Source organism: Anabrus simplex, chromosome 4 (assembly GCF_040414725.1).
Source record: "Anabrus simplex isolate iqAnaSimp1 chromosome 4, ASM4041472v1, whole genome shotgun sequence".
NCBI lineage: Eukaryota > Metazoa > Arthropoda > Insecta > Orthoptera > Tettigoniidae > Anabrus > Anabrus simplex.
Window position 1 is genome coordinate 245,203,371 of NC_090268.1, and position 24,736 is coordinate 245,228,106.

Here is a 24,736-nt window from a genome sequence, read left to right on the forward strand (position 1 = left end):
GGCCTAGCAACTGGAGCGGCTGTCCTTACACGGTTACTAGATTATGTCTTATCGGACATTAAGTTCAAGTTTGTTTATAATTACCTTGACGATCTCGTAATTTTTAGTGAAACCTTCGAGGAACACCTACTCCATCCCAAGGAAGTGCTTGAAAGACTGCGTAAAGCAGGTCTAACCCTCAAGGCATCCAAGGTTTCCTTCGCACAACCCCAGATGTCCTTCTTAGGACATATCGTGTCGGGGAGGGGTGTCTCAATCGATCAGTCTCGTACTGCTGCCATCCAGAATTTCCCCCCTCCAAAGGACGTCAAGGCTGTAGCCAGATTCATTGGCATGGTGAATTTCTTTCGCAAGTTTATTCCTAATTTTGCTGAACGTGCAGCTCCATTGAACGATTTGAGAAGAAAGGACGCCAAATTTGTGTGGGGTGATGCCCAACGTGAAGCCTTCATGGACTTGAAATCTGCCTTATGTAATGCCCCTGTACTGGCTATGCCAGACTTTTCTAAACGCTTCATCCTTCAGACTGACGCCTCTTCCTCAGGCATATCCGGAGTTCTTCTACAGGAATTTCAAGAAGGGCGTCGTCCTATTTCTTATGCTTCCCGTGCCCTGAATCCTGCTGAGCGCAATTATTCCATTTATGAGCTGGAAGCCCTGGCTGTTGTCTTCTCCTTAGAACGCTTCAGAATGTACCTGGAACATCTCCCTTTCGATCTGGAAACTGACAATCAGGCGTTGAGTTGGGTACTGGCCAAGCCGCGAAAGACCGGTCGTCTAGCACGATGGGCAGTGCGCATCTCAGCCTTCCAATTTCAAGCCCGCCACATTCGTGGCACAGAAAACGTTGTGGCTGATGGCCTCAGCAGGATGTTCCATCCAGACAGCTCTGACCCTCAATCCGAGCCAGTTGACTCATCTCCCGAACAAGTATCAGCTTTTGTCAATGTAGTTCTCGCTGACTCTCCCTTCCTTTTCAAGGATATTGCCAAACATCAAGAGGATGATCCTAAGTTAAAAGCCATTGTCGACAGGATTAAATCCGGTGAGCATGTTAAGCCCTATATTCTTAAGAATGGTGTCTTGTATTGTCCTGCTCGTGGTCGGAGAGACCCCAAAATTGTAGTCCCAACTAACCTGGTCCCGGCTCTCTGCAAATACTTTCATGAATCCCCAGTGGGCGGTCATCTGGGCGTTTTCAAAACAAGAGAAAAAATCCGTAACCACTTTATTTGGAAATCCATGGATAGTGAGATCCGTACCCTTGTCAAGTCCTGTAAGATTTGCAACATCAGTAAACCTGCCCCGAATACTCGTCTAGGTCTCTTGTCTTCTGAGCAAGCTTCTCGCCCCATGGAAAGACTGTTCATAGACTATATTGGGCCTTTCCCGAGATCTCGGAATGGTCATCGTTTCATACTCGTGTGTGTTGACGCCTTTTCGCGTTTCACGTGGCTGTTCCCCACTCGGATGGCTAACGCCAACACTACCATCTCGTGCTTGAAACAGATATTCGCCTCGTTTGGACCCTGTCAATTCTTGGTAAGTGATAACGCAAGAGCCTTTACTTCGGCCCAGTTCCGGAATTTCTGTTTTGATCTATCCATTGCTCATGTAACCACTACCCCGTATTACCCGAAGCCCAATTATGCTGAGAGAGTGAATCGTAACCTGCGATCTGCCCTAATCGCTTATCACTCCTCAGATCACTCCAAGTGGGGTTCTTCATTGAATTGGTTGTCATTTGCATTTAACACTGCTGTCCATGAAAGCCACAAGCAAACCCCTGCTTCGTTGATGTTGGCTTTTACTCCAAATTCTCCTCTATCTAACCTATGGTCAATTAATGATCTTCTGCCCGACGATGCCAGCCCAGAAAAGATCCGAGCTAATTGGCACCGTGCACGAAAGAACTTGAAGGTTTATTACGCTAAGGTCCAGCGTAATTACAACCACGGGCGAAGACCGCACGATCTCTCGGTGGGTGACCAGGTGTTTATTAAAACACATCCCGTCAGTAGTGCTGCGGACCATGTTATCAGTAAGTTGGCCCCCAGATTTCGAGGTCCCTGCACCATCTTAAAGTTCCTCACCCCGGTGACATTATTGGTGAGCGATCCCGAAAGGAAAAGGATCAGCAGAGTACATCTCTCCCAGATCAAGGTACCTTAAGTCTGGTAGGGAAGGGCAAATACCATTGTTGGTGACCTTGTAGATTTAGTTGTAAGTTATTTGTAAGAATTTACTTATAATATAATTTTATGGTGAGGTTATTTATAAGGTTTTAGTTGTAAGATAATAAGTTTCATTGTAAGTTAGTTGTAAGTAATTGTGTAAGTGAATACTTTAGGTATCCTCTAGTGTAATCGATTTAGTATTATAAGTTAGATAAGTTTTAGTTTAGGGTCACTACTTGGAATTTTTTTCTTTTTACGGTCAGGTTTAGGGCACCCTCCTGTAGTTTCTTTTCACCCCCACCATAATCTTGTCATGTGAATTGTAGATAGCAGTGCTTGCCCCGGGGCTAGTGCCTTAATATCCCTGTGTGCAAGGGAGAATCCCTCCTGCATATTCATTAAGCCACCCATGGGGTGACCACGAGATATTGAGCCTAGCAGCAAACTTTTACCCCAAGTATTCCCCTGTCTGCTGCGGTTTGTGTGTGTTACAGCGGCTGCAGTGACCAGATTCTTCAGGCAGCAACCTGAAGTGCCAAATTGGGAGGCACACTGTGTGCCTTGGGCGTCACCATCCGGCACCAATATCCTGCGGGGAACGTCCTATTGGTGGCAGGCAGACTGGACGGTGTCTCACCCCGGCTTATTTGGTGCAAGAGACCACTGAACTGCATCTCGTCTAGGTGTCGGGTTTGGACTGACATTGAATGAAGGCTGGCGGCAAACGACCGTGTCGGCAGCCGCATCATCAGCAAGAACCTGTGGCCTAGCTGTGCTGTGACCGTTGTGGGAAAGTAGTGCAAAAGTGTTAGCAACAAGTGAGGAGTTTTTGTATTTCTAGAATTTGGAAGAAAGTATGGTGTACATGATTTGGTGGACAGACTACAAATTGTCTAATCATCTGCGAAAGAAGGCATTTTGAAGTGCAATGTGACAATCCATGTGGATTTTGTGATATTTATTCAAGAGGTGGATCTATATTATTTTTGAAAATTATATGACAGTTTGTGTTGGTTGGTTATCGCAAAGGTTACTTCAAGAAATCGTGTGTGTTAAAGTAATGTACCTTTACTATTGGTACTGTGTGAAAACGTTCTATCGCTTGCTCCCCAGTGATGTTATATTATTGGTCGAGCAGGGCTCGACTTTCGGGGGGAGGAAGATGTTACAAGTGAAATATGTAATGCGAGCGGAATGTATTTTTTTTTAAGTCTTTGTTTGTAAAATGCAATATGATGTTTCATTTTTATTGACCTAACCTGTACTGTATAATGTAACATAGGCATTTGTAAATAGTAGAATTCTGTCTATAGTTCCTGGAAAGATCTAGAGAGTTACATAACTTTTGTACAGGGTGTGTTACTTTGTTGGTATGTGTTCTAGAAAGCGTGTTCTGTCTATTCTGGAAAAATACGACTTTCGCGATCATGCGTATTCTAGAATGTTAGTCAAAGTTCTCGATCGAAAGTAAGGTTGCGATTGGTGAGTCTAGGTGGCGATAGGGAACACGTGCACGCTGATTGGTTGCCTCCAAGGCCAGTAATTCCTATATATAGTGAGCGAGGCAGTGTTCGAATGAATTCGGTATCCTGATATCTATGATATAGATGTTGATTCCCATAGGGAATCTGAAATATTTGTCCTGAATGAGCAAATTTATAATACCAATATAAATGGTCCGTTATTGGACATTATAAATTTTCCAGCTAGCTCATTCTTGGTTGCCAGCGTCTCGCCCTCGTGTGCCAGGGCGGGCTCATCAGTTGGCACCCAGCACACCCACCAATACGCTGGCTAGTGCACACCGTGGAGGCCACTGCGTAGGCCAACTGGAGCCACCGGCAGTGCCAATGCACTAAGAGACTTTGTCTCATCACTAAAAATTGATGCCTGCTTGGCCATCAGATGATATAGATGTTGATTCCCATAGGGAATCTGAAATACTTGTCCTGAATGAGCAAATTTATAATACCAATATAAATGGTCCGTTATTGGACATTATAAATTTTCCAGCTAGCTCATTCTTGGTTGCCAGCGTCTCGCCCTCGTGTGCCAGGGCGGGCTCATCAGTTGGCACCCAGCACACCCACCAATACGCTGCCTAGTGCACACCGTGGAGGCCACTGCGTAGGCCAACTGGAGCCACCGGCAGTGCCAATGCACTAAGAGACTTTGTCTCATCACTAAAAATTGATGCCTGCTTGGCCATCAGATGATATAGATGTTGATTCCCATAGGGAATCTGAAATATTTGTCCTGAGTGAGCAAATTTATAATACCAATATAAATGGTGCGTTATTGGACATTATAAATTTTCCAGCTAGCTCATTCTTCGAGGGGCGAGACGCTGGCAACCAAGAATGAGCTAGCTGGAAAATTTATAATGTCCAATAACGCACCATTTATATTGGTATTATAAATTTGTTCATTCAGGACAAATATTTCAGATTCCCTATGGGAATCAACATCTATATCATCTGATGGCCAAGCAGGCATCAATTTTTAGTGATGAAACAAAGTCTCCTAGTGCATTGGCACTGCCGGTGGCTCCAGTTGGCCTACGCAGTGGCCTCCACGGTGTGCACTAGCCAGCGTATTGGTGGGTGTGCTGGGTGCCAACTGATGAGCCCGCCCTGGCACACGAGGGCGATACGCTGGCAACCAAGAATGAGCTAGTTGGAAAATTTATAATGTCCAATAACGGACCATTTATATTGGTATTGTACCATTTCATTGCCCGATTTGCGTCATGATCGGGAGTTACATCCCTAATACTTGCCATGAATCGCGATAAAAATGACGGAGGTTACATAATGAAAGAGTATATTCTAGAGAGAAAATGCAGATATAACCAGTGAAGTAGGTCGTGAGTTGATATTGCGGCGATCGGACCTTAGCAATCCAAATCGCCGTGATAAAAGAATCAGATTGTTGTCCCGAGTAAAAAAAAAGACGACACTTTAAAAAAATATCGTATTGATCATCGGAACGAAATTGTGAGCAAGAATTGGTATTCAAGAAAAGAAGAGGTTGAATTCAGAGAAGAAAACTGCTAATACTATAATTAAGGCGGTATATAAACTATAAATACAAATTAAAAGCATCGGGCGTGAAAGCAGTGAAAGAAAAAAGAAGATATCGCCCATAATATTTGCCAATACAAACGCATAGCCGAAATCTTAAAGAAGATTTAGAGATCGGCAGCTTATTCTTTAAGCTAGCGACAAACAAGAAATACCTAAAGTATTGCGCTAAATATTGCATCTTAACGAATAACTTACTAGATAGCTAAAATATATATTCAAAATTATTTATTCCCTGTTTGGAGAATGCACCTAATGCTAGCCTTCGTTATGTTTCAACCGCACGGAATCGACGGAGATACGATGGCTGAGTAAACCAGAAAAATGGGATCACAATCCGGTGGGAGCCCTTGCCAGCCGTCATCACCCACACCCGAGGCCAGTCACCAGTAACCAACGATGACGTAAACCGCAACTCGAGTCGGGAGCCAAGGGAGATCCAGAATGAAGACCATCCCAGTCGAATAACGAAAGCAAGATAAGTCAAGTTCCTTATATTTAAATTTTCGTAGTTAAAATTACTTATATTTGGATGAACGATAGTAAATATTTAATTTAATATATGATGGTAGTATGGTCAATGTTTAATTCTTCAAGATAAAAGTTCTATGTGTAGGGTCATAAAAAAGGGAATCCTTATAGCTTATTTAAGATATGGACTTAGGTAGTCTTTGACGTTTCAAATCTATAATCAATGAGTAGGAGTGCTTGTTTATTTTGTGTGAAGCTTTGGAAAACCGACATTATCAATGTGATTCTCAAGATTCATGCCTTTCATTGGGTAATTCAACTCCAGTGCAATGCAGAATGGTATTAGACCGTCTTCTAGATTAATAGAACTTAATTTGACGATAACTTGACACCAAAAGTAAGTAAGTAGAACCTGAAATATTAACACTCGCGTTATTTTTGCTGAGAATATGTGATTGCTTGTGTTACGGAATACCGTAAACCCATGATAGGTGATGAGATTATGTGAATGGATTATACGTATACTGCACTATAGTTAAAGCAACGAATGATTTTGTTAGGTGGAACCGTTGTTATGATCGATAATCTTAAGAGATTATAGGCTAAAATAATGGAGATAGGGAAGTGTAAGTAATGAGGAATTGTTATTGACAGAATGCGTATTCAGTGAAATACGACTAGATTTGTGCAGTTGGTAATATTTAAGCAACATAACGCTAATATTACGTTATAGTTGATGTTTTCGTCATGTGAATTACGTAGCAGTATACGAAGTCGGGTTATGTGGTACATGCATACGATGGTAAGAGGTTAATGAACTTACAGGCTACTTATGGTATACGGTCATCAAAAATTATATCCTAAAATAAGGCATTCGCGATTGAAAGTTAACATTTTTGTTTTGTGAAGAATCTCACATAATAAGCTAAGTTGAATTTCTGTCAAACGCATGTTTGGAGGGAGGAAACGTCTTCATGACTAAAATGACTACTGCTTGTGGACAGGTAAATTTCCGATACCATTTTCTGTTTTAATTTCGCGGAAAGATGTTTATTTACGAATGGAAGTATTGCATTCCTAGATGTTTGATTAGCTTGTTTGCACATGTATGTTATGATAGGCTACTCCTATTTATTTTCAGATGGTTTTATGACCAAGTTAGTTTACCTAGTAAAAAGAATATTTTATTTTCGGTTTTATTTGAGTCGATATATAGCTGTATGGTAATTTTTGAACCATATTTATGGAACTTACTTATGTTGTTTTCGTTATTACACAATGAAGACTTGAGAAAACAAAGAAAGCAAAGATCATACATATGAAATTTTTAGGGATATTCAATGAAATTCAAATTATATTTTAATGATGTCTAGTTGATATTTGAGTGGTACTTAGTTAATATTCTTGATATTTCGACATTATGTCACCTATATTTCAAGGTACTTCAGTCATTTCGATGACTTTTCAATAATTTTTAAGGAATATCTAAGCATTATTTCGCCGATATTCCAAGGTGCTTGTCATTTCGATGACTTTTCAATAATTTTTAAGGAATATCTAAGCATTATTTCGCCGATATTCCAAGGTGCTTCAGTCATTTCGATGACTTTTCAACAATTTTTAAGGAATATCTAAGCATTATTTCGCCGATATTCCAAGGTGCTTCAGTCATTTCGATGACTTTTCAACAATTTTTAAGGAATATCTAAGCATTATTTCGCCGATATTCCAAGGTGCTTCAGTCATTTCGATGACTTTTCAACAAATTTTAAGGAATATCTAAACATTATTTCGCTGATATTCCAAGGTGCTTCAGTCATGTCAATGACTTTTCAACAAATTTTAAGGAATATCTAAACATTATTTCGCCGATATTCCAAGGTGCTTCAGTCATTTCGATGACTTTTCAATAATTTTTAAGCAATATTTAAACATTATTTCGCCGATATTCCAAGGTGCTTCAGTCATGTCAGTGACTTTTCATCAATTTTTAAGGAATATTTAAACATTATTTCGCCGATATTCCAAGGTGCTTCAGTCATGTCAATGACTTTTCAATAATTTTTTAAGGAATATTTAAACATTATTTCGCCGATATTCCAAGGTGCTTCAGTCATTTCGATGACTTTTCAACAATTTTTTAGGAATATTTAAACATTATTTCGCCGATATTCCAAGGTGCTTCAGTCATGTCAATGACTTTTCATCAATTTTTAAGGAATATTTAAACATTATTTCGCCGATATTCCAAGGTGCTTCAGTCATGTCAATGACTTTTCAATAATTTTTTAAGGAATATCTAAACATTATTTCGCCGATATTCCAAGGTGCTTCAGTCATTTCGATGACTTCTCAATAATTTTTAAGGAATATCTAAATATTATTTCACCGATATTCCAAGGTATTTCAACCACTCCAACGACATCTCGACAATGTTTAGGGGATATTTTATAAGGTTTCAATAATATTTCGACGAATTATTAATATTTCAAAAATATTGAAACGAGATTGTAATATTAATGTCGACGATTTTTCTTTATATGATAAGAAAATATTGAATTGTATTTCAATTTGGAATTGGAATTTCTAAGAGTGTAAATGAATATGTAATTGTAATTATACTTCATTCCAAGTACAACGAACTTTCAATAAAATAGGAGATAAGGATTTCAACCGGAATTCTTGTTATTTATTCAGTTCAATATCGGAAGAGATATTAGATGGAGTACTTATAAATAATCAATAGATAAAGTCAAAGATGTATTTTATTGTTGGCTACAATTAATTGGAATTGGTTTTGCGGACGGATTTGGGGAAAAGGCTGTGCATTTCTCAGTTGAGTCCACGATAAAATAAGGTTAATTGAAATGAGTATCCCTGAAAGGTATTGTGCAGCAAACGAATATATGATTTGAGAACAAAATAGGGTTCTCATGTGTTATTCACCGAAATAAGCCAATATCGGTGTAGATAAATGAATGCACGTTGGATGGGATGGAATATACAAATGATTTTTTTTTTTGCAGATACAGATGATTGTAATATGATTTGGTCGCAGACCTAAGTTGATGTAATTATTTTATTCTTACCTGCGTGTCGTCCTGAATTTTTAGGAGATGATTATATTTATTTGTCCATCCAACATTTTATATCAGATTATTAGCCGGAGTATTTGAGGCAGTGAGGGAAAAGGCACAATACGAATAATGTACCCCGTATGGTGCAGTATTATAAATTTGCTCATTCAGGACAAATATTTCAGATTCCCTATGGGAATCAACATCTATATCATCTGATGGCCAAGAAGGCATCAATTTTTAGTGATGAGACAAAGTCTCTTAGTGCATTGGCACTGCCTATGGCTCCAGTTGGCCTACGCAGTGGCCTCCACGGTGTGCACTAGCCAGCGCATTGGTGGGTGTGCTGGGTGCCAACTGATGAGCCCGCCCTGGCACATGAGGGCGAGACGCTGGCAACCAAGAATGAGCTAGCTGGAAAATTTATAATGTCCAATAACGGACCATTTATATTGGTATTATCCTGATATCTGTCGGTCTTGGTCTACCCGTCTGTGAGCAGCCTATCTGGTTGACGTCCCCCGGTTTTCGGGATGGCACTCTCCTCGGGTGAGCACTCTTGAATTCCGTTCCTGCTAAAATTTCCGTAATGTTCCGATTTGCTTTTCATACAGGAGTCTGCCCTAACCTCGCCTAGATTCACCAAATTAGCTACTTATGACACCTTAGTTTTTCAGCTAGACTTACCTGTTCGTTTCCGAGGCATTCCCGTTTTGTTTCACTAAAATATGTATATTGTAGTTTAATAGTATTTCCCTTGGGGTTTGCCTCTGATAGTTCTGTATCACTTTAGGTACGCTAGATTTTGGATAACCTGTAAATTGCATTGTACTACTGCATTGGTAACTAGATGTACAGTTCATTTGTAATTTGAATTTACAGTGCTACGAATAACCTATGTATATCACTGAACTTATAGCTCATAACTTGGAATGTATATGTACAATTATCTTGTAAATAATATTTTAAAAACTAAGGATCACGGTGATTCATTTCGGAATCCGCTATCTAAGCCATGTCCATGCCTTTGGTAGGTTCCCAGCCCTTCCATCTTCCCGTTTTGTCGTTCACTAGTTGGCCCTACTGATAGTTACGTACTTGTTTTCCTGGCCAGGAAGGGAGAGGACATCAGAGAGGTACTGACGAATCATTTTGATCACTTACTGAACATGACAGAAGCAGATCAGAGAACAAAAGCAGCAGCATTGTGTAACCTCAACGTACACAAAGGAACCTTCCATTATATGTGCAGAAACAGAAGCAGCCTTTTAAGAAGATGCTGCAAAGGAAATCCCCATGAATTGATAAAGTCAACACGAACATGATTAAAGCAGCAGGAGTCACTGAGTATATAGGGTGCTCAATGCTGTGTGGAAGGATGACAAGATACCTGCTAGTAGACATGATGTCGGCTTTGGGCTTGCACAGTGTCAAGAAAACAAGGATGAGATTTTCTTCTGAAGATATAGCTGTTGATTCCCATAGGGAACCTAATATATTTGTTCCGAATCAGGTTCCCTATGGGAACTAACTTCTATTCATCTAATGGCCAAGCAGGTATCAATTTTTGGTAATGAGAAAGTCCCTCACAGTGCGTTGGCACTGCCGGTGGCTCCAAGTAGCCTACGTAGTGGCCTCCATGGTATGTCTTGGTGGGTGTGCTGAGTACCAACTGATGAGCCCAACTTAGCACACGGGGGCGAAATGCTGGCAACCAGGAATGAGTTAGCTGGAAAATTTATAATGTCCAATAACGGACCATTTGTATTTCCTTCTGAAGACGCGGAGCAAAGTTCTCTGTGAAATGTAAAAAGTTTCACCTTGCTTTCTTGACGCGGCATAAGCCCAAAAGCCCATATCATATGTACAAGTACGGGCCGTGAAAGCATCAATGTTAACATGAGATACATGCTGATTGGAGCAAGGGTGTCATTATCCCCATGTAAGAAAGGAAATCTTAAAAAATGCCGCAACAACCGGGGAATGATGCTTCTTTCTCATGGGCTTCAGATTCTTGAGAAGATCTTAGAGAGGAGATTGTGAGTAATCTTAGAGCCACAGTCAGAATAGGTCCACAATGGACCTAATTTCAGTGGGCATATAATAATGGAGAAATACTGCAAGGAAAGCAAAGAGCAGTTCATGGTTTTCCTGGATACTAAGAAAGCATATGACAGCATTGGAAGAAGGAAGATACAGTAATGCCTGAAAAAGAGGAATGCATTAGAGGGATTGTTGGGGAAAGTTCAGTTGCTGTATGAGCACTGTACAAGCTGCGTGCGATTTGGTGACGAACTTTCATCCTGGTTCTTGACCAAAAGCGGAGTCCAGCAAGGCAGTGCACTATCCCCATTACTGTCTATCGCCATCATGGATGTATAATTTAGAAAATCAAGAAAACCTCTGGTAAACTAAATGCACTGGCTCTCGCAGATGACTTCATCATATGGGGAGAAACTGAGGAACAAAGTACAGTTGAGACTCAATGAATGGAAGATTAAGTTCCAGGAATTCAATCTCAAGATAAGCAAAGCCAAAACAGTAGTGATGGCAATAAACAGAGAGGGACGACCAGCGAACATCATGCTAAGAGACCATCCACTGGAAACATACCTTGGCAGTGTAATTCCTGAAGACAAACTAGTCACAAAGGAGGTGGCGAATAGAGTGCACGAATGCTTTAACATTTACCAGCAAGTAAGAACACTCCTCTGGGACCCCAAACTACCAACAAAATCAAAGCTGGCGACGTTCAATCAATACTTCATACCGATCTTAAACCTATGGTATTGAAATTTGCATCCTCAATGACTCATCAAGGTTACAGGCATCTGAGATGAAGTTTCTGAGGTCTACAATTCAAAACTGGTCAAGTTAAGGGATGACAGTTAGAAAGGAAGCTGGGATTGAGACAGCATTGTTAGATCAGGTAAGCATATTCATATCAAGATGGTTTGGGCACGTAATGAGAATGGAGCCAACAAGGAGTTAACTTAGAGAGGCATGTGGCAGGAAAATTGATGGTGGGAAGACAAGAACCCACTGGATGGACATTGTAAAGATGGACCTTGCAGATCAGAGAAGGACACTGGAGGATGTCATTAACAACAGAATGTATCTCAATAATATAGAGAGGAAGAGGCTTGCCAATAGTACCTGGGAAACTGGAACTGTAGAATAATGTTGATTACATTTCCATATCCAGCATCACAATTAAACTATGCCCTAGTATTCTGCTACATATAGAGCTTTGTAATTGGCTGAAGGGAGATGATCATTCTCTGCTCAGATTCCCCCAGGCTAGATGTTCATCATTTTGTTCTAATCCACTTCAGCAGAGTGAGTCTTCTTTAAGGTACTGCCACGTAACAAGGTTCATTTTAAATCTCTATACCCCTGTATGCAGTTGGTTTAGAGATTTCCAAATAATGAATGGTAGTTGGAAACTGGCAGAGGTTCCTCTCTTGGTTTCAACAGTAGATGAGGCACTTACAGTCTCCACAGCTCCAATCAATGAATTCCAGGTGTAACAGTTGGTGGTTGTGTTGACTGAATAAAGCTTTTCTCTGACCTTAGTCTGATTGGTTGAGTGGTAATACCATATAAGCAAATACTGAACAAACTTACACGTTTATAAATAATTTTTTTTATTTATTTCAACCAGCTCATTAATTACAAACAGTTTACACAGCCCTCCGAGATTTACATATTCAATTATTTGTTACAAAACTTTACATTTATTTTTACATTATTTGATACAAAATTTGAGTATTTACAAAGAATATACATGCTACTTAGCCAAAATGTTGAACATAAATGTGATATATTCTCAATCTGATCAGTGAGAGAGGTAAACGAATAACAGAGCACACTTGGAAAGATGACTCATTAATGAAATATCACAGGTTATAAAACTGCTTTATACAGAGAAAATCCATGGATAAATTTACAGAAATTTCAATAACTTCTGAATGCCACCTGATAATGTTGGAATTTGAACTCTCTTTTTAGCCCAACAGCCAATCTGACTGCATGACACAGTCAGCTTTCATACTGGCAGTTCTATAAGGAAATCAATGTTCAATTAAATTTTAATGCCTCAAAAATTATGATTTTAAGGTTTTTTGATTTCTAATGTATTTCTTAATAAAAACAGTCCACAAATATTGTTAATTATGGATGTTTCTTTCACATTCAAACAATGATAGCAGAAAACAGGAAAATTCACCTTAAAGAACCATGATCCCTTTGAGAAACATCAAATTGCACAGGTCAAGACCATACTATTTTGGGTTAGTATAAAACTGAACAATAAATACTTCTAATCTAAACAGCGTGCAGATCCATAGCTAAAGGGTTAGCATGCTGGCCTTTGGTCACAGGGGTGTCGGGTTCGATGCCCGGGAGGGTTGCGAATTTTAATAATTCGTTAAATCCCCTGGCATGGGGGCTGGGTGTATGTGTCATATTCGTCATTTCATCCTCATCACGATGCGCAGGTCGCCTATGTGCGTAAAATAAAATGACCTGCATCTGGCGAGCTAAACTTGTCCTCGGACACTGCCGGCACTAAAAGCCATATGCCATTTCATTTACCTAAAAAGTCCACATTGCGGCCATGATCGTTAAGGCAATTATCTGACACCAAGGTAAGCTGGTTTGAGTCCAGTTGGTCAAAAAAAGAATTCACCAACAGAATGCTGGCCAGCAGGGTAGGAGAGGTGGTGGTACACAATTTCCAATCACTAGATCGCGTGCCAAAAGCCTGGATTAAATTCCAAACCTCTCTGCACTGTTCATATGGAGTGAGGGCATATGACACTGTTAATGGTGATTTGTCCATCAGATGGGGATGTAAAGCTCTGAGCAAACCCCTAAGTATTATTCAATAGGAGTAGGCCACATGCCGACACTGGGTTTTACTCTATCCCTACATTCATCATCACCACCACCACCACCACCACCACCACCTCCACCATACCACATCAAGAAGCACTGGTTGCCCATGGGCATCAAACAGAAAAACCTGCACCAGACGAGTCAAACAAGTCCTCAGACATTCCTGGCACCAAAAGCCATAAAATAAGTAAGTCAGCCTAAAAATATTACGATAACTGTTAAAAGGATTATAATTAATAGTAAAGTGAGGTACAAAATTATTGATATTAAGACAGTGTAATTTAGAATGATTTTCAATGATAGTGAATTACCGGGTGAGTTGGCCGTGCGGTTATGAGCGCCTACCTGTGAGCTTGCATCCGGGAGATAGTGGGTTCGAACCCCACTGTCAGCAGACTTGAAGATGGTTTTCCATTGTTTCCCATCCCATCGTCGCCATAAAACCTTTCTGTGTCGGTGCGATGTAAAAAAAAAAAAAAAGGAAGTGAAATATTTCACCTTAATACCTTGGCCTGTGAGGTGGTGGTGTTGATTATTGTTTTAAGAGAAAATACAACTAGGCAAGCATCCTCTATTAACACTAATCAGAAGGAAGAAGAAGAAGGGGGTCGGACACTTCGATAAATGAAGGTATCGGCCAAAGAAAGGCAACAGCCGTGACTGTGCAGAGAGGGGCACGCTGCTGTGAACCTGCAGTCGAGAAATAGCGAGTTCGAAATCCCCCATCGGCAACCACGGTTTCCCATTTCACACCGAACGAATGTTGAGGCTACACATTAATTAAGCCCACGGCTACTTTTTTCCCCCACTCCTAGCACTTTCCTATCCCATCGTTGCCGTAAGACCTGTATGTGTTGGTGAGAAGTAAAGCAGATTGAAAAAAAAAAAAAAAAAATCATTAAATATGGAAGGGCATGAAAAAGAAAAGACTCCCTAGGTCTCAAATGCTCTAATGCCATCGGGGTTGGAAAAGAACAAAAGTTGACCGAGGGAGGTCGGATGGGATAGATGGAAGTGAGGAGCCAGGCACAAGTAAGTGGAAGCAATGCTAGGACTGAGCTAAGGGCCCCATTGTCATCAGCCACGCTCCCAATTTAAGAGCCCCTGGGGACTTGGTCTAGAAGATTCTGCCATCTAAGGTTGTTCAAGCTTCATGTCTGGGCCCTGCAATGGGTCAACCCTCTAGTGCTGCCTCACATGCATACATATGCTAGAAATAAGAATAGATGTATCACCTCATCTCTCACTCACAGTCGTCCCAAGGAAGGATAGGCTAGTATGTCAGGGGCAGAGCTATGCTATCCTCGTAGGAGAACAAGCCACGTCTGCATGAGTTAGTCAGAAATGAACAGTGTATCCATAGTATTTACTCAGCCAGCCGAGATTATAGCTTAATGAGGCAGAAGTAGCAATACTACTTACACCATCCGTGCAGTAACTAACTGTCCCAGAAGGAACATGTCTGAAATTCATTTTTAACACTTTTGTTCTATTTGTGATACCTGGGGAGAGAAAAAGAGGACAAGCATACTGTGACTGAGAAGATGAAGATGGTACTTACATTCTGACTGCAAATACCAGCAAAAGGATGAAGCACTAAGTATGGTTGTACATGGAACTTACGTGAAACAAGTATACCAGATTGCACACCGACTTATGTTAAATGCAAAAAAAGTATGGAAATTTATATGTACATTCCTGCAAACCGAATGGCATCAAACATTTAGTGAAGCATTGTTGCAGAAGTAATAGCATCAGTTGCAGAATGATTTAAATTTCTTGTAGCTATTTGTCTGCTGTACCATAATTAAAGCCACGCTGCTTCCTTTCCACTCCTAGCCCTTTCCTATCCTATCGTCGTCATAAGACGTGTCGGTGCGACGTTAAGCAACTTTTAAACTATTTGTGTCTATTATATGCTTGTTATATTTATTGTAATATATAACGCATTAATTTTATAGTTATTTTATAGCTGTTCAGGGTTTGGAGTGGTGCATTTTATTCCTTTGATTGCCCCTATAGACACATGGAAGTCTTAAAGGTTTTTGTGGAATTAAGTAAACTGGATCTTGCAAATTTAATTTAAACTGCAATAGACTTGGGCGCAACACATGGAAGGGTGAATGCTGAAGAATTAGCCCCACATCTAACTATTGCATCCAGAGCACTGCCCGCAATGGTTCGGGAGGCGCAATTAGTAGGTGTGATCTATAATTTTTACCATAATGACCCTAGTTGGTCCATATTGACTTTAATCAATGAATGTTATGTATTCGCCTTGTCAACACAATACCTAGTTTATTATCTAACACATATTGATATACAAATATATGTTTTCAAAATATAAAAGCATTAAATCTGTTAAAAATTGTACAATCTGACATTAAACTGTCCACAAATAATCTCCAGTTAAAAATACACCAAAAATTCAAATATGAATAAACATTCCTGTTGTGTCATGATCCTTATCGTATATTATCTGAAAGTTCATATGTACCGTGTCTTCTTTCAATTTTCAAATGCTGATGGTGTGTAACTACTATGCGAGCTTCATACTACAAACATCCGTCATTAATCTCTTATCATTCTTCCGAGTAGTGTTGACTCAGTTTATCCCTGCTTTTTGACGTAATCATTGCCAAGGTGCATCCAAATGGAAACAAAAAAAAAAAAGTCCATAATAAAAGATTAGCCAGCCAAGTTAAAGTGAAATCTAATTACCTGTAGGAAAAGAGTAATGAACTAATATATGATGGCCCTACTTTTTGCAAGGGGTGTAACAAAACCATACCACGTTCAATATTTGTGAAGTGGTTATTGTCATACATTGTTCACAAATGGCTAAGTATCGGGCATGCTTTCTGGCATTGAAGTTCACATACTAGTTATACATCAGCATTTGAAATTGAACAACATAATACATATGACTTTCAGATAAGATTTATATGATAAGGATCATAACACAACATAAATATCTATTCATGTTTGAATTTTTATGTATTTTTAAATAGACTGTGGAAAATTTTATGTCAGATTGTATAATTTTTAACAGATCTAATGTGCTTACGTGATTTTAACCAGAAGGTGAGGAAGAGAATGTGTTTATATTCTCCAAACATGTACTTGTATATCAATATGTTAGATAATGAACTAGGTATTGTATTGTATTGTATTAACAAGGCAGATCCTTAATACAGAACATTGATTAGTAGGCGTCACAAGTACAGACAAATACACATGTATCTACTACATCACCGTAACTGCACATTACATGCTTCAATGAAAATTTCAAAGAAAGATATGTTTACTATCAATTTTTTTTTAATGTGAGCCACATTGGGGGGAGGTGGGAGTTCATGACAATGCTACAAAATAAGGTCTGGACTTGGACACAGAGGATAATCTCCTTTTGTGAGAGATGAAGGTGTAAATATTAATAAAGCATTGGAGTTGTTTGACAGATCTATCTGATGTGCCTGATCAATGCCAAACAGGAAGCCCATCTATCCTATCTTCAAGATCCGTCTTCCAATGTGAAGAATAACATTTCTTGGAAAAAGAAAAATGTGTGGCACAAATTAGGGAAATCAAGAATAACTGGTGGCAACAAAAAGCTGAAGAACTGCAAAGACTATCTGATGCCTGTGACCTGCAAAATTTCTATGCTGGCATAAAGAAGATATATGGCCCCATTTGATCTTCATTGGGGTCACTGAAGACTGCCGACAAAGCCATCATTTTAACTAATAATAGAGACATTTTAGAACATTGGAAGAAACATTTCTCTGCACTTCTAAATCATGTCTCCAACATAGCTGAGGACTTTCTTCACAATGTCCCTCAGCAGCCCCAATAACCATGGATGGCAGTTCCAGCCACATACAGAGACTTCACCAAAGCACTCAATCAACTAAAACCAAGAAAGTGTCCCGGTCCTGATAACATCCCTCTGGAACTCATATAAAATGGAGGAATACCCTTGAAGACTACACTTTTAACATTCATCCTCTTGATTTGGGAAACTCGAGAAATACCCGTCGACTTGAAGAATGCTACCATCATCGCTATCGCAGTGTATGGGGAAGTTTATATCCTATGATGTGAGAACTACCGTGGTATATCGCTTTTGTCAATTGCAACGATAAGATATCTATTAGGTTCAACCTTTTCAATACTAATTAGGTTCGTGTTTATGTTACAAATACCTTTTATTCAACTTGGGGACCGGTTTCGACATATATACAGACATGCCAACTTTCAAAAGTGAAAAATCAGGAGAAATTTCGCAGCGAATCGCGACATATGACACATCACTGATGGCAGAACATGTAATAATTCATTATAATTCAATACATTAACAATTCTGTTTGCCCATATACATTTTTTTTCATCATTTACATGTGAATACTAAATACTGGACATACGTGAACTGTAGAAACATGTGACTTCATCCTTCAACATGGTGATCACATTACGACTAACTGTTGTTCAACACACCAGTAGCTGACTTAGCCCTCTTCAGAAACTCGGAACTAAATGTTTGCTCAAAGCACTTTCCTTGCTGGACTGATTTCAAGGTTAAAAGTTTCTCCAAAGTTTGTTCAGAGAGCAAGGATCTGAACTGTGGTTTTGTCTTTGTGACTCTGCTAAAAATCCTTCCACATTCTGCATTGGTATGTGGAATTGATAAAATAGCAAGCATCACTTTAGAGAGTCTGTCATATTTAAGTACACCATCAGCTGATTTCATCTGACCTACCAATGCCCATTGAACATCAATTCTTCGTTTTGCCAGGTCTGTTCCTTCGAGCTGAAAGTTACGGAACTGGGAGTGCAGAATATCAGTTTCTTTATCCAAATGTTCCGTTTTACTAGTCAAAATGTTCGGACACTTGTTAATGGAAAATCTAAGGCTAGAAAATGATGCCTTACTTATAGCAGAAATATCTGCAACTTCTGCATTAATTAAAACTTCATCTTTGAATGGAAATTTGTGTACCATGTAGTCACACGATGAAGAGAAACACTTTCTAACAGACTTAAAGAATATGCACTTTTCCTCAGACTTCAAGGTGTTCACTAAAACAAACGCAGAGTTCCCTATCATCAAATCACAATCATCCTTTTGATTTGCTGGGGTATGATAATCTACATCAAGGAGAGAGGAGGATCTTTGAATAACGTCGGGTTTCACAAACCTTGCCATCACATTCAATAGTTCCTCCAAAACTGAACTCAATAAGTGGATGTGCGGCATACTTGACTGAAGAGCTACGTTTGGATTCTCAAAACATCCATAAAACTTGAGAGAAAAAGGCAAAAAGATTTATGTAAATTTGATGAAAGGAACATGAAAAGTCGTTCTTCACGTGACAATGCATTGGCTCTTAGTGTGATCAGTAGTTTCATTTTTTTAGTGAAACTGATGACTGGGTTTTCCTTTTAACTGAGAAGTGTGGTGAAATGTTATGACATTCCTTAATGTTTTCAGACAAACAAGACACATCTGCACTTAAACTGTGCTCAGGAATTTTCCCGTCTGAGAATCCTTATTCACAATTTCGCTCCTGAATAATGTAACCAAAGGGTTCCACTGAAGCAAAATCCTATCTAAACATCTTCTTAGTGATAACCATCGAGTAGGCACATGCTCCAGAATTTTCCTGATCTCTATATTGTGTAAAGTCTGAAATTCTCTGAACTTTTCTTTCCTCTTTGCACTCCTTTCCAGATAATAAAATATATCAATTATACTTTCATCTACATTTACGGGCAAACATGCCGCACCCTTCTCGGCAGCAAGATTAATTAGGTGACAAGAGCAGCCTATGATGATTATGTTACTATTTTCCCGCTTCAAACATCCTGCCACACCATTCTTTAATTCTACCATTACTGGAGCATTATCAACACCAAGAGCTAGGCAGTTTTTTAATGGAATGCAGAATTCCCAAAAAGTTGAGAGCAAAAGATTGGCAATGTTAGCTCCAGTAGCATCCCCTTCTAAATTAGGCACAGAGAGTAGACAACTCAAACTCTGAATTTCATTGAGTTCAGGCCTAAAAAATGTTACAACAATGGGATATATCTTCAAGTCGCTTTTATTGCTACCATCAGTAGCAACAGAAAATGCATTCACCTGCAAATGTGATTTTCGCCCTTTCTTCCATGCACATTTCTGTAATGATAGCCGCTATTTTCGTTCTAGCACACCCATATCGTTTAGCGATTTCCGAATCAGGAAACATTTTGCAAAACAAAAGTCCGGCATGATCGGCACAATTTACAGGCAGGTTATGTTCTACTATAAGTGACGAAAATAATGCCTCGGCAATCGTCACAGGATTTACATCTTGTTTTTTACATGAAATGTTCAGTTTCTGGTTTCTTTCTACACACTGGACACTCTCCTTACATTTTTTTGTTTGCATATGCTTGAGTATATCGCATTTCCCGCCATGTGAAACTGAAAAATCACACCTACATATAGACTACAGAATGTGAACGCTGGTCCCTTTCTGGATTCACTCAAACACGGAAACTCTTCCCTATAAGCACTTTTAAACACTGCATCATATTTTTTTTTGACATTTTGGCCAAAACAATTGTTAAGGCACAACACGAGCACTTCTACGGGTAAAACAACTATGGTGTGCTACTTCTGAGGTTAGGTTACTCCAAAGAGAATGTTACTCGCTTGCAAAGAGAATGACTGTATTATAGACCAAAGAGTAGCACATGACTGGCCACCGTGCCCCGTACTGCCATCTGGTATCATTATTAGAACTACTATTGACCAGCCATACTCAGCCATATATCGATAGAACGAGGAAATCCGCGGGAGTTTAAAATACGAAAATTACGGATATTGCTCTGAAAATCGGGAGACTTGGCACGTCTGTATATAGTATCATCAGCCATAAAATGAATCGCAAATATATAAGCAAGGACATAATCTGTAACTGTGTATAATTGTGATTCATTTTATGGCTGCGTTGATCTCAGTTCAATACGGAAACATTAATGAAGTTCATATCTTTAAATTTGTCAATTGCAGGTAAAATTCTCACAAGAATTCTATTAAACCGGCTCTAAGTTATCTCAGAGAGGATTTTTCTTGAGTCTCAATATGGTTTCTGAACCTCCAGAGGCACGACAGATAGGATCTTCTGTGCTAGACAACTCCCGGAAAAATGCAGAGAGCAACAGCAATCTGTATTTAGTTTTCTATGATCTGGAAAAAGCCTTTGATTCAGTACGAAGATCTGTTATGTGGAAAGTATTGAGACATTTTGGATGTCCTGAACCTGCATCCATTTAGTGTGATTTGTGTGGACGTATGTTTCATGCCAGGATGGGTCTGTTTAATCATCGCAAACACATCCACAATCTGAGTTGAACTGGTCAATGTATGCAGGAAGAAGTTACACATACTCGGATTGAGTTACAGCCGACAATGCTTAGCTCATTGTATTTCAACTGTGCCGTGTCATATCTTTGAAGCCATTGTTTGGTAAAAGGACATGAACATGCTGAATGACTAAGAAGTACTGCTCTTGTAAGGCTTTGGTAACACTTGAAGTGCAGTGGTCTAATGCAAATGCTTCTAAAAGCTTTTAATTAAGAATGTGAGACTCACTGGAACAAAGTGACCATGCTGGAATCCATTTATAACAAGTGGTCTTCTATCAAGAACTTGCAGAAGAGGAATGGACAATCTGAAAAACTTTCAAAAAGAGAAAAATCTAGTGCATGATCTCACTGTCTTAAATCCTTCCAATCACAAACAGATACACTCCAGGCAGATAGACAGACACCAGCACCATTTTCATTTCATGAAGGCTCAATTGGAGAAACACAACTCCATAACAGACAAAGCAGAAACCTCTGAAGAGATTGCCAAAATCACTGATCACGCTTTATTTTTCTTTAACAGATTGAGGTCGAAGACTGTACGCCGTACTGACTGTGCCATTTATTGCAAAGAACAAAGCTAACAAGGTGCACATTCTCCGGTTTTCATCATTGTTACTATGAAACAAACATACTTAGTGCGTTAAATGGCACTGCAGTATAAGATTTGGTTCATATAGTTCTTAATTCCTACATAGATGGAATAAATTTTCTAGCTAACTCATTTTTGGTTGCCAGCGTATCGGCCCAGCGTGCCAATTTGGACTCATCCTTTGGTAACTAGCACACGTGGCTAGTGCACAGAGTGGAGGCCACTGCGCAAGCTGCTTGGAGCCACCAGTAGGTCCAATGCACTATGAGAGACTTGGTCTGTATTATAAAAAGATTTAGATTTCCAAAGGAAACCAGAAATATTTGCCCTGAATGAGTAAATTTATAATTCTACATAAATGGAATAAATTTTCCAGCTAAATCATTCTTATTATGAATTATGACTAGGGCTAGGATTTGAGCATATTACCACATTTTTATCCTGAATGGTACACACTGAAAGAAAGCCTTTCGGTGATATTTTCATCTCTCTGGGACCAACAGAACTTAAATTTATCGAACATATAAATGCATAAAACTGCGGTTTTCAGAATAGAAGTATATAAATGCATATTTTTGTGGTTTTCATCTAAATAGTTTGTTTTCCTTCGAAACCCCCCCCCCCCCCCGGAATTCGGGCCCTGACCATCCTTAAGGTTCGAAAACAGAAATAATTATTGAAAAGCATATCTGGTGCGAATAATAGAACTGCAGGTTTTTAACCTTTAGTGAGGTCATTCACACACCCTAATTGGCCTCTGCCGGATTAGTGCAACTTGTCAGATAAGCTCTGGAAGACTCGAGCATCCTTTCACTTTGAAATGTGAGGTATTTTAGTGGTGTGCCTATTTTGGGAACCAGTATTGTTTAGGTGGCTTTTCCCATGAAGTGGTGGAAGATCCGACCCGGTCAAGTGAAGTTTCTGCATTCTACTCTCAGTTCTCAGTCCGTAATCGTATCCGTATGTACCTATCGAGTTCTTGTGATTTCTAAGTACGTGATGCCTAAAGTTAAGGAATCTCTGAGTGTTTTACACTGACGATGTGCAAAGGAAGACCCTGACTCGTTTTCTACTGATGGAAAAATTCTTTTCTGCAAAATATGCAAAAAAGAGGCAAGTTCTTATTGACATTTTCACATCTACGTTCTTAAAGATATTACTGGTCAAACAGTTGAAATTTCAAGTAAGCCGTATGTGTAGCATACGGCGCCTACCTACTAGGTGAGTAGAGAGAAGTCTAAGAATTAGGAGTGTAGGCCCGTTAGATCCTCAGATTTTACATTTCCGAGGCAGAAATTGACATATGGATTCAGTGGTTGTTTATGGGATCGTTGAGAGGGTGCTTGTATTTCTACTGCAACATGGCAATCGTGTATTCTCGTTTAAACAATTTAGAATTTTAACATGGATCTGGCTCTGTTGTAATGAAGGTAATCTCTCGATAATACCTCCATTCCATGAAGAATATTCATTCAGGTACTTTTTTCACCAGGTTCCACACGCAATCGGGGACGACATCGGGAGCCACCAAATTTGGTTATCTATCAATGAAACCACAGACAGTTGTAGAAGATACATGGCCAACATTATTGTTGGAAAACTCAGTCCCAGTGAACCGGGGAAGGGCCACCTAATTCTATGCAGGGAGCTAGATGTGACAAACCATGGTACCACTGTGTGAACAGTGCAAGAAGCTCTGCGTAAGTATGTTTTTGTTAATTTATTTTTTGAGCGTTTTGCCAAAGAAGAATAAGTACCGCCTGGTTATAATTTCAATGCATTCTACGTATGCTCAGTGAAGACTCTGATAGTTCTGAAAGTTACAGTTGTACGACATGTCAGAATTCCATTAACTGAACGGTTCACCCTTCATTTTATGCATTCCTGTTTCAGGCTTGCTGTAGCCAACCTTTTCAGATGGGGAGGTAAACAAATTACTTGCATTGGTGACTGACACTGCTCCCTACATGATTAAGACTGGGAAGAGCCTCAAGCTTCTCTACCCGAAGATGTTACATGTTACTTGTCTTGCCCATGCAATGCACAGAGTTGCTGAGGAGCTGCACGAAAAATCGTCCAGCGTCAACAGCATCAACAGTGTCAACAGTGAAGAAAATTTTCGTCAAGGCTCCTTCTCACCTCCGTGCCTTCAAGAAAATGCATCCAGAGCTCCCTTTACCTCCCGAGCCCATATTGACGCGATGGGGAACTTGGATCTTGGCTGCCTTGTATTATGATGAAAATCATAGGGAAATTGAAGAAGTAAGATTTGAAATGTTTGAAATCTTCTCATTTTCAAGGTTTTCTCTATCATTCTTTTCATACCTTTTATGTTTACTCCATCATACGGCACCTAATTTTGTAATTTTCTCAGTTATTCTCCTCGGCTAATGTTTTTCAATTATATTTTTTGTAGGTGATCAATACGTTTGATGAGGCGGACAGCAAGTACATCGCGAAAGCTAAGGCTGCTTTTAAAATGAAGGGCTTGATGCCATCATTGACTTTCATAAAAGCTTACATGAGCGTCATTCCTGAGGCCACCCTGAAGTTGGAATCGTGAGGGATGGAGTTGTTTGAAGTGGTCGCTACAATACAAGGAGTCATCCAAGAAGCCGACTCGTGGCCTGGAGACACTGGGAAAACCGTGAAACAAAAGTTGGAGTTCATGCTGGCTCGAAATCCCTGTTGGGAGTGCAGCGTTGGACATGGAGAGGATGCTGCGTGGCAAGTCTGCACCGTCAGAGGATTTTCCGAACTGCTCTGCACAAGAAGCACCATCATTCAAGTATTTACCTCTCATGTCAGTTGACGTCGAAAGATCGTTCTCATCATTGAAACTTTTATTGACCGATTTCAGAAAATCATTCAAAAGTGAAAACAGAAAATTTTCTTTTTGTACAGACCAATGCAATCTACTTCATTGACTCGCCTAATTCTGAACATTTTGTGAATGAACTTTTAAACTGTAACTTTTATAAGAAAACTTCTCATATATGTACTTGAAACTTGAATGTGAGTATA

The 24,736-nt window shown here is 39.5% G+C and overlaps 1 long non-coding RNA gene across 2 annotated transcripts; it reads left to right on the forward strand.

The window, feature by feature from the left end:
- The first annotated feature begins 5,723 nt into the window (after positions 1-5,723).
- Positions 5,724-24,725, forward strand: LOC136871850 (uncharacterized). Of its 2 annotated transcripts, none has more exons than XR_010859836.2 (4): positions 5,724-6,132; positions 23,205-23,412; positions 23,606-23,974; positions 24,129-24,725. It is a non-coding gene; the product is annotated as an uncharacterized lncRNA (long non-coding RNA). The 2 variants fall into 2 exon arrangements; XR_010859837.2 differs by having other exon boundaries at positions 5,724-6,128.
- The last annotated feature ends 11 nt before the right edge of the window (positions 24,726-24,736 follow it).